General features: G+C 36.7%; 1 long non-coding RNA gene across 1 annotated transcript; it reads left to right on the top strand.

Annotated features, from left to right (window-relative positions):
* Window positions 1-3,482: 3,482 nt before the first annotated feature.
* Window positions 3,483-5,451, top strand: LOC309482452. Its single transcript, XR_014200287.1, has 3 exons — window positions 3,483-4,168; window positions 4,338-4,402; window positions 4,672-5,451. It is a non-coding gene; the product is annotated as an uncharacterized lncRNA (long non-coding RNA).
* Window positions 5,452-10,652: the final 5,201 nt, after the last annotated feature.

Below are 10,652 nucleotides of genomic sequence, written 5' to 3'. Positions count from 1 at the left end.
GTGAGATTCAAACCGTCCATTATCTGCTACTGTTATTTGCAATTACCGGTACTTTTTGATTTGATATGTAAGTTATCAAGTAGGCCTACGTCTAAATATTAACATACAGTATAAAGATCCAGTGAAGTGTAATTAGATGACAGGATAGCACGTTTTAATCATGGAAAGGTAACCGAGTAAAACGATAGCATGCTTGTGAGCTCGTTAGCATACACTCAGACTGCATTTAGTTTGCATTTGCTACCGTCATGCACAGTTTATGCATATGCAACGGACACATGTCCCAATCTTTATCGAAGCAATTTAGGTGAGGTATGATCAAATTCATAAATCTTGTGCAGGGTTTTTCCTGCATAGAGAATTATGAGGCGGCCGCCTTCGTCAAATTTCGTGCCGCCTCCGGCTCGCGACAAAACTCGGACAGACAGTCATGGTCAGATACACTTTTTCCACCGTGACGGTTCTGTTGCGGTTACTGCTTGTGTCCATTCTCAAACCGTATAGTGCTGCGCGGTCCGCGGGTCAAGTAGCCTAATAAAAAAACATTCCATTCCAATTATTCGAGGGTGGATGACAGATATAATGTGTTGAGTTTAATAAAGACACGGAACTCTCATCACGCTGAAACGCAATGAACGTGCGTCACTCTACTTTCGTTTTCAACAACGTAATTCTCTTCAGGGAAAACAAATCAAGGAAAACATATCAGGACTCGACAATAACGCTTGTCCGGGACCATAGAATGTGTCCGGGACACGTGTGTTTTTTTCTTTATTTGAAGGGAAAAGCGAGAGAGAATTGTAGCCCATCTGGACAAATGCCCTGATTAAAACAAATTTTAATATAAAAATAAAAAAATAACTAAGGAATCACCGAAAACGTGAGGATGATTCTGTTTTATTTCATTTAATGTAAGTAGGCTACTGACGGTAACAAAGTTGCGCTGTTGAGGCTCGCGCTGTTATTTATAACAGAGTTAAGTAACAATATAGCCTATAGGAGGATCTTTGTTGACATCTTTGTACGCATGCGCGAGTGGTTGTGTGGCAACAAAACAAACAGTATTGCGGGCAGTAAAGACGCGACGAGCACTTTCAAGAGAGTTAGCGGGCGAAATCCACAATATATAAGCACTTTAACATCTGAAGACCGGAGGAGGTTTGGAGAGAAGCTCAAAATTTGTATTGGTGACAAAATCGAAGTTATTCAAAGCCCATATGAGATCTGGGATGACAAAAAACGTTGGTCCGACTTGCCCGTGTCTTGGCCACCAATCTGCTGGGGAGACATTTATTCTTATTTAATAGAAACCCCTGGACCCTTCACTCATGAAAGATTAAAGGCTTTCAAAAGTCTGGAGGCCTATGATTATTTTGTTTTTTCAAAAAGTTGGGCCGATCTTTTCTGCCAAACAGAAAGCAGTGATCGTGCTAAAAGCAGAGGTTAGAACAGCCTTTTCTTTTGCTTTTAAGTTTTGCGATCCAGAATAGCCCATTTTGATGTGAGGAACATAGTCTGGGTGCTGTGGATCGCGGTTTGGGACACCTGAATCAGAACGCGAAAACATATGACTCGGTTGATTTGACTCAGTTTTATTATTTTTTTGATTCAATCTTCTATAAATACATAGTCACTAAGACTTAGGCCTACCATGAACAAAATGAGCCTCACAAACTCTATCAGTAACGTTAGCTGCAGGAATCCAGGCTTTCTTCGGAGCGTCCAGGTTCAATCGCCTAATTGCACGCAACCATTTCTTTCGTTTTTCGCGATCCTTTTCGGAGGGAATTCGAAAAAACTTTTTATCAGGCCCCCAACGAGCCGTACTCGACCACACAGCAAGAGTGAACCATCCTCTTCTCTAAATCCTCCTCCAAACGTGCAAAACAATCAAATTAGAGGTATCTAGCGGTGTTTCCTGCCACACGATTCCCATGATGCAACGCGACAAACATAAACAATGACGTCACAAAAGATCCGCCTATAGGCTACACACGACCTGAGTGATGTTTTCCTGAATGCCATCAAGACTGAAACCGAGACTGATTTCATAACAGTTCAATAAACAAATAGTTAAAATTAAGTCACTTACATTTTAGACGCAATGACTGTTATTGTTCTGTTTCAGCAGCGAAAATAGTTCCAAACAAAGATCACCGCAGAACCATAGCACATCTCACAGCAACACTCAGCCGTGTTTCATTACTGAATGATTCAGCGTTTTGAACGAATGGGTTGAGTCAAAGATTCAATTACCTATTCATAAACTGCCTCGTTCTGAATAAATCAGCCTTTTGAACGAATCGTTTGAATTAATGACTGAATGGCTCGCTCATTAAGACGGTCGCCTGCCGCCTCCTACTGGCGGTTTAGTTTCAAAGTATCATTCTTTTCAACATTCCTTTTTTGTATATTCAAAAATATTTAAAATAATGCCATTTAATACAGTTATAATTTTTAAATGTAAAGTATTTAATTTGATTGGTAACAGCCTAGTGTCTTATTATTTTAATTGAATATATATTGATCAAATTTAAGAATTTGAAATGAGAAATGGAGCAAACATTTATGGAAAAAATGCCCTTTATAAAAGGTACAAAAAATTATTCTGAGTGTTTTCAAACAGTGATGTAATGAAACATTGACAATTTAAGTTTAAAGGGAGTAACGCCTCTGTTTAGGCTATTAAGGAAATGTAATTTTGCCAAAAGGAGAACTTTTATTTTAAATAAATATTCATTTTTAATTAGCCAAATTCAGTGTGATACGTTACCATCAAGGACTAATTCATGCATTTGCATTCATGCTTAACACTGAGAATATGAATAATTGTAATATGATGATCAGATGCAGATATCTAAATCAAAGATAATGGGCGGTTTGCAGGTGGATTATTTATTTTTAACAGTGGATTGGGGTGACTCAAAGTGCACCAGATTAATGAATTTATCTTTAAAATATACAACATTTTCTTCAGGGGGAGCATGCCCCCGGACCCCCCTAGAGGTACCAAGCTCCACCCACAAAAATAATGTGGGAAACACATTAGGCTATATTATGATTTACGAAAAATACAATTTTCATTACCTTATTATTACATTATTAGGATTTTACCACCTCCGCCTCATTTTGAGCCAGGAAAAACCCATGTGTGATTACTGTGAACGTGCGTGTTCAAACCGTTGTAGGAATAGCAGCATAACAGATGGATGGATGGAATGTCGATAATTTTCAGATTTTTCTTTTTAATTGAGACTTTTTTTTTTTCTTTTTTTTTTTGGTATCTCTTCTTTACATTATGTTTTCCTTGTCATTATAGATAAACTCCTGAAGGCTAACTTTGTAAAGAAGCAAGGACTCATTCTTTAAAGAACTTTTGAAGAGTTCAGAGAGTTTGCCTATTGTTTGTTCTATTAACACCTGTTGTTCACCTAAAAATGGTAGTTCTCTTCATTTACTAAACCTTATGTTGTCTCTTTCTCTTGGAGGAAAAAATTAAGATATTGTTGTGGAGAAATGATGTCTGTTTGCCCAAACAATGGAAGACAAATGGGGACCAAACATTCAAGCTCCAAAAGGAACATAAAGGTACAGTACCATTAAAGGGATAGTTCAACCAAAAATGAAAATTAGCCCATGATTTACTCACCCTGAAGCCATCCTAGGCGTATATGACATTCTTCTTTCAGACAAATAGAATCTATATTAGACTTGCCATTCACTCCCATTATAAAGCTTGGAAGAGCCAGGACATTTTTTTTAATATATATATAACTCCAATTGTATTTGTCTAAAAGAAAAATGTCATATACTCCTAGGATGACTTCAGGGTGAGTAAATCATGGGCTGATTTTCATTTTTGGGTTAACTATCCCTTTAATCTAAGTCACCAGTCGTTTCATGTAATATCAAAGATATGAGACCAAAGCATCAAAAACTAGACTCCAATTACTAGATGTACGGTGAAACAAATTGAATCACTTCAGAAAACTGGTAAAAACATGTGACCCATATAAATTAGGCTAGTTTTATCTTTCATTTACTATGACTATTGGTGTTCCCCATTATTGATCCCAATTCTCTTCTTTTCCATTGTAGGGACAAACAGACATTTCATTTCCATTAAAATATCACCTTTTTCATCATTGGAGTTTAAATCTGCATAAGGGTGAGTAAATGAGAAAATTATCATTTTTACATAAACCATTCATATTCTGAATATGTTAGGCCTATTGCCTCTGTAGAATATAAGCAACAAGTAGCACATTATTTTTTTATTTTTTTATTTGCAGATACAAATACTGTCAGTCATCTTAAATTGTTTTCTTTACCAATAGATGTCTGCCACACCTGCTGACCTTGAGAAAATGCTTGCCTGTGTCTCCTTGTTTGATCCTTCTTGGTAAGTATGTCATATTAGACATGTCTGCATTTTGTTTCCCTAAAACAAAGTTCACACTCCAGACTGACAAATAACTTTCGTTTATCAGGAGAAGATCCACATTTATGTGCCTCATGCTAGAATCTAACTATAAATGTACTCTGTATGACCTCTGCAGTTAATTCCAAGTCTTCAGTGAAATATCCAGTAGTTTTGGGTGAATTTTTTTAGATGATCAAAATTATACACTGCAACATTTTAACTGAAAATGTTCTCCTCTTATTTTTCAGATACTTTATTGGAATAAATCCGGAAAAGAGGACCAAAGCTGCACAGAGAAAAGAGGTGTGTAAAATAACTGGGAAAACTGTGCAGAAAAATACTTTAACCATCAGTCCAAAAGTATAAAATGCTGATATATATATTTTATAAACAATTTGTTTTGATATAAAATAATTGGCTATAGTGTTCACTGAAGCCTGACTTAAGAGTATATTTGTATTTTATGAACAGGTTATGTATGTATGTATGTATATATGTATGTAATTATGCCTGTTTTAAGGCATATGGTAAAAGTCTATCTAATGTTGTATGAGAATAAATCTAAAAGTTTATCTAGTGTTGTGTTGTTCTCTTTTGTAATCCACATAACAGAAAACGGAATATTACTTAAAGGTATTAGCTTTAATAAAAGCATGTTTTAAGGTCTTCTTTTGTTTGAGCCATTTGTTTGCAAGCAATTTTCAGTGTGTTTTATTTTAGAATGCAAATTTTAAATTGTCAGATTCTAGTAGTGTTACAATGTATAGATCACATTTTAGAGTACTTTAATACATTTTATAGTAATACACAGTTTATGTAGATTACAGCAGGAACACTAATTTAACAATATAATGGCAGCCGAACACCTGACAGTATTAGACTGTGCAGCCTATATTTTCTACAGCACAGTACTGTAATATTTTTTTACAGTAATAAACTGTTGCTTCAGATTACAGCATTCTACAGGTAAATCTAGCTGCCTGTAGTTTACTGTAAATTAACAGGGACATTTTTTTTACAGTAATAAACTGTTGCTTCAGATTACAGCATTCTACAGGTAAATCTAGCTGCCTGTAGTTTACTGTAAATTAACAGGGACATTTTTTTTTACAGTAATAAACTGTTGCTTCAGATTACAGCATTCTACAGGTAAATCTAGCTGCCTGTAATTTACTGTAAATTAACGGGGACATTTTTTACAGTAATAAACTGTTGTTTCAGATTACAGCAGGTCCACTGTAAAATTACAGCATTCTACAGATAAATCTAGCTGCCTGTAGTTTACTGTAAATTAACGGGGACATTTTTTACATACACAACAAAATCCTGCCAGAGCTAACGTTACACTGTATAGTGTACTATCAGAGAGACAAAAAACGAAAGTTTTTATTAAAGTAACCAGACAGTTTCTGGTACCATTGACTTCCATAGTAGGAAAAAATATATACTATGGAAGTCAATGGTACCAGAAACTGTCTGGTTACTGACATTCTTCTAAATATCTTCCTTTCTGTTCAGCAGAAGAAAGAAATCCATACAGGTTTGAAACAACATGAGGGTGAGTATATGATGACAGAATTTTCATTTTAAAGTGGAGTATCCCTTTAAGAGAAATCAATACACTTACCATATTTAATATGGTCTATTTCGGTTCCCACTTACTTTCTCTTCAATTGAAAACAACAATGAAGAAAATCCACTGTTTTGAAGACACCGAAAACTCTCGCGCACATTTCCCAATAACAAACAAAACACCTTCTGTTTGCTAGCGCTAACACGCCAAGCAACACGCAGGTGAAACGAATACCCGTCAAATACGCTCCGCCTATACATACACACAGGCGCTAGCAAACATTTTACAAGTAATACGTTTTTTTTCTTTTCTTGTTCTTTTCAATAGAAGCTGGACCTTCCAAATTCTATCAAAACATTTGAGGACGAGCCCCCAATTCCGGCTCAAGGAAGTAACAAAATAAAAGGATCAGAGTCCAAAAATAAATTAAACAAAATATTTATTTACGTCTAGGGGTTATATGATAAAGAAAACTTATGTTCAACAGAAAATAAGCAAACAATAAAGAGAAAAAACAATATGAAGGTCCAGCTCCTGAGCACAACTGCAGGATAGGGGTCAGAACTCTCCTCCCACAAAGGACAGCCATCTTAAAAACTGCTTTCCAAATTCAAGACAGGTGTGGGTCCTTATCTGGCAACCTATACAAAAAAAGAAGACAACAGAACAAACCCAAAACAAAACTGAGCTGTAACAGTGCCCATTGGGCACCTAGCAATAAGAAAAAGTATAAGACATGAACACTGGCCATTGTAACCTCAGATGGCCAGATGGCCAGCTGGCGTCTCACTTTGTTGCTTGTCAATAAAGTTAATTCTTCTGACCTGGAACTTTGACTCTGAGAAACTTCTTTGAGACCTGAACCAAAAAGGTCTTTGAATTTGCCACAACATAGCCAATGACAGCAGTAGGAGTAAAAGCTGCAGGAATATGTACGAGTATACAAATACACTAGACAATTAGTTGTACCTTTTCTTACAAAACCCATAGACTAATCAGTACGACCAGTCTCAAAGTCTTAATAATTCATATGATACTAATCATATGAATTATTAAGACTTTGAGACTGGTCGTACTGATTAGTCTATGGGTTTTGTAAGAAAAGGTACAACTAATTGTACTTCTTTGAACCTGATATGAATATGATTAACTGATTGAAGGTCAATAGCACGTCACGTGACAGGCATTGTTTAATCACCGTAGTTTAGTAAGGTGTTGAAAGAAAGCAATGAAACGAAAAGCCTCCGTGGAATGACAGATATAATGCAGTGACTGAACATGAGGGAGCTAATCTGATTAATATCGACAAACAGAAAAGACATTATAACAACCATAAGGACAGCGTATTTACGACTACTTACCAATTCGTCCATAGAGTGACGCAGCAGGGCACCTTTGGCGTCTTCATTGTGACATGAACCATGACGCATGACCATGCTTCAGTTTTTGATGCCTTGAGAGTGAGAATGGGTTGTATATATGTATACACAGTATACTTATAGAAATCCTAGAGTTCAAAACCAATGCAGCAATAACTCTTCATAATCGTCTGCACTCCCAGTGAAATAAATAAACAAACAAAGCAATCTGTATTTGACAACACAATTTCTGCTGCATACAGTTAATCAATGCTTGGCCTTATTTGACTCAGTGTTTGTCTTGTTGATAAATATACAGTCATATTCACAACAGTGAATGCCACTTTTTTGTTGTCTAAAATTAAATGTGAGAAAGACTTGATTGCAGCAGTGTAGTTCTAGGAAGAATATCTTACTGTGATTGGGTTCACATAGAGTGATTGTGCAATTAGGCTAAATGGAACAGCAAAAAGAGAAAAACCTTTTAATGCAGATACAGAGAATTAAAGTCATGATTAGATGCGCTTATGATACCAAAGCCAAATTTACAGGTGGATTATGTACAAATACATGCATGAGTATAACTATATGATGCTAAAGGTTTGATTAACATTTGCATTGTAAATGTGTTCTTTACATTTTGCTTTAAGCTGTTTTCTACTAAATCAACCTACATACCACAAATGTTGTGGATTAATCAACTAAAAGTTTAGGATGCTACTAACTAAGCTGAATTTTTCAGTTACTTTTCTGGTTTTATAATAGCAATGTTCATTAAACATCAAGTTTTCCAACAGTTTAATGAGACAAGCTTAGACCTATAAACAAAACAGCTTAAACCAGCCTATGTTTGCTTACTGATCTTCCAGTATGGCCAAAGTTGATGTTTTGCTGGTCAGCCAGCCAACTTTATCCAAAACGTCCTTAAAACCAGTAAATTAACCACCCAGCAAGCTATAGCAGTCATTTCACCATCTAGGTTAACTATGTTGTCAAGATGTTCTATGCATATACTGTGCATCTATTCTTTGGGCTGTGGTTAGGCGTCTATTACATTTTCACTGACAGCCCAAATTTTGCCTTGTTTTAGCCTAGACATCAGGGCTGTTTGGAGGACTACTAGACGCCTTTTAAAATGTAAAATTAGTCCTAACTATATCCCTACCCTTAAACCTAAGCCTACACATAACCTATCCCTAAAATCAGAGGAAAATGAAAGGTGAATAACACTGATGCAGAGGCACCTAACCCTGGTTGTAAGACTAAACTTGACATACATTGTAAATTTCTCTCTTAAATCTGATTAGTTGATTGGAATGTTGTTCCAGGATCAATAAAGATGTTGATCCAGGAACATGTAGCACTTGGTGAAATCAGGTTCTGCATCCTGCTAGAGCCAAGAACCCAAAAATTATCTGAGACCAGTAAACTAAAGCAGAAAAAAAACCCCGATCCTTTAAAAATGAAGAAAATGTAGAAAATATGACAGAAGATCAGTTTGCTTCAGATGAGCCACTAAAGCTGAGTCAACAAGCACTGTACATTCAATTCATGCACTAAGATACATTGCACATCAGTTTATTTGTCTTGTATTTCAACAGAGAAATACTGAAAACATTTAGTACAGCTTTTAGTCTTCCACCTGCACTACCCAGATATTTATATATTTCATGATGTCAGCATTAATGTGCAGTTTTATTGTGCCGCCATGCCTAAACTCATTCCATCTGTGGGAGGATTATCCAGGTGTTTTGAGTTCGAATGACTCACAATCTTGGTGGTTTGAGGAGCAAAAACTCACATCTGTGCATCTCCATGAAAAGTACTTTTGAGCCCAGTAGTTAGCAAAGGCTAATAATTCTCGTGCTGCCACTCCGAGGGCATTTCACTGGGACTGTTTATCACTGAACACATGCAACATCTCAACATAATATATTATTCAGACCTGTAGATTCAATTTGCAGTGCTGAGCTAATGTCTTTAATTTTCCATGGCTGTCAAATGCATTACAGTGTGAAGATTAAAATCACCAAGAGAGCAAAGTACCTCTAGCAAATATGTCCCCTTCCTGTGGAGTTTTGTAGGCGTTTTTCTTTTCCTCTTAAATTTACTTTATGAATAAATGGAAGTGACAGTTTCGTGTGTGTGTGTGTGTGTGTGTGTGTGTGTGTGTGTGTGTGTGTGTGTATGTGTGTGTGTGTGTGTGTGTGTGTGTGTGTGTGTGTGTGTGTGTGTGTGTGTGTGTGTGTGTGTGAAAGAATCACACTAAACATGTGAGCCAATGATGCCATATGGAGGGGATGTGCATTTCCATTTCACAAAGAGTCTGACCCTCACATACAAGGTTGCACAATGTGTGTGTGTGTGTGTGTGTGTGTGTGTGTTTTGTGGGTTTGCGAAAGGACCTTGAATGTGTGAGGTTGATGGTGTGAAGGTCACAGTACACTGTGTCAGACAAACCAAGAGGCATAAGAAATCCTTCTTTGTTTATATGTTTCTCTGGCATTCAACGCAGATCTTCATCTTAAACGTGTTCCATTCAATTCCTGTTGGCTTTCATCTTAACCATGTAAATCATTAAGCATGGTAAAATGAAAAGAATCATTGGAAACGTTAAGGATTGTGAATAATATTACCTTGAATTCCTACTTGACATAACATAACAGACTAGATTTCTATTTGTGCTTATTGGAAACTTAAGCTAAGTTAAACTCCACTAAGGCCAGGAGGAGGAAAGAGTGAAGCATGAGCAAAGAGAATAGCACAGAATAAAAGAGAAAACTGCTTGGATGTGCTCCTTTTTGAGGTAAATTATTCATTCTGTGATCCACAACAGAACAGTCTTGTTAGGGAATGTAACACATCACCCACCAAGGGCCAGAAAATAGGAAAAATATTTGTCAAGATCAAAGATCGGCACGTTATAATTCATGACACCAGGGGCGGTGACATGGTTTGGCTTAATGATCAAAGGCAGTCGAGCAGCAGCGTATCAGACAGGCGGCAAGCCAAACAATGAAGCGCAACGCCTCATCATATTACATTCTGCTGACAGACCAGGTTAGCATGAGGCTACGGTAACCTGCCCTCAAACGCCCCCCATTACCAACACGGATCCAAAATAGCCTCCGGCACGCTTAGCATGAAGGTACATTGACACGCACCTTCAGAATCATCACATGCAGCAATGTCATTATGTTGAGAATTTGCAATAAGATAATGAAGCACAGGATTATGATATGCATGACATAATATATGACAATAATGAGCTAAATCAACACATGATCATTTAATGTTA

Source organism: Leuciscus leuciscus (assembly GCF_965113295.1).
Source record: "Leuciscus leuciscus genome assembly, chromosome: 19".
Classification (NCBI taxonomy): Eukaryota; Metazoa; Chordata; class Actinopteri; order Cypriniformes; family Leuciscidae; genus Leuciscus; species Leuciscus leuciscus.
The sequence above is the reverse complement of the archived record's forward strand: the minus strand, read 5'-3'. Positions and strand labels throughout refer to the sequence as shown.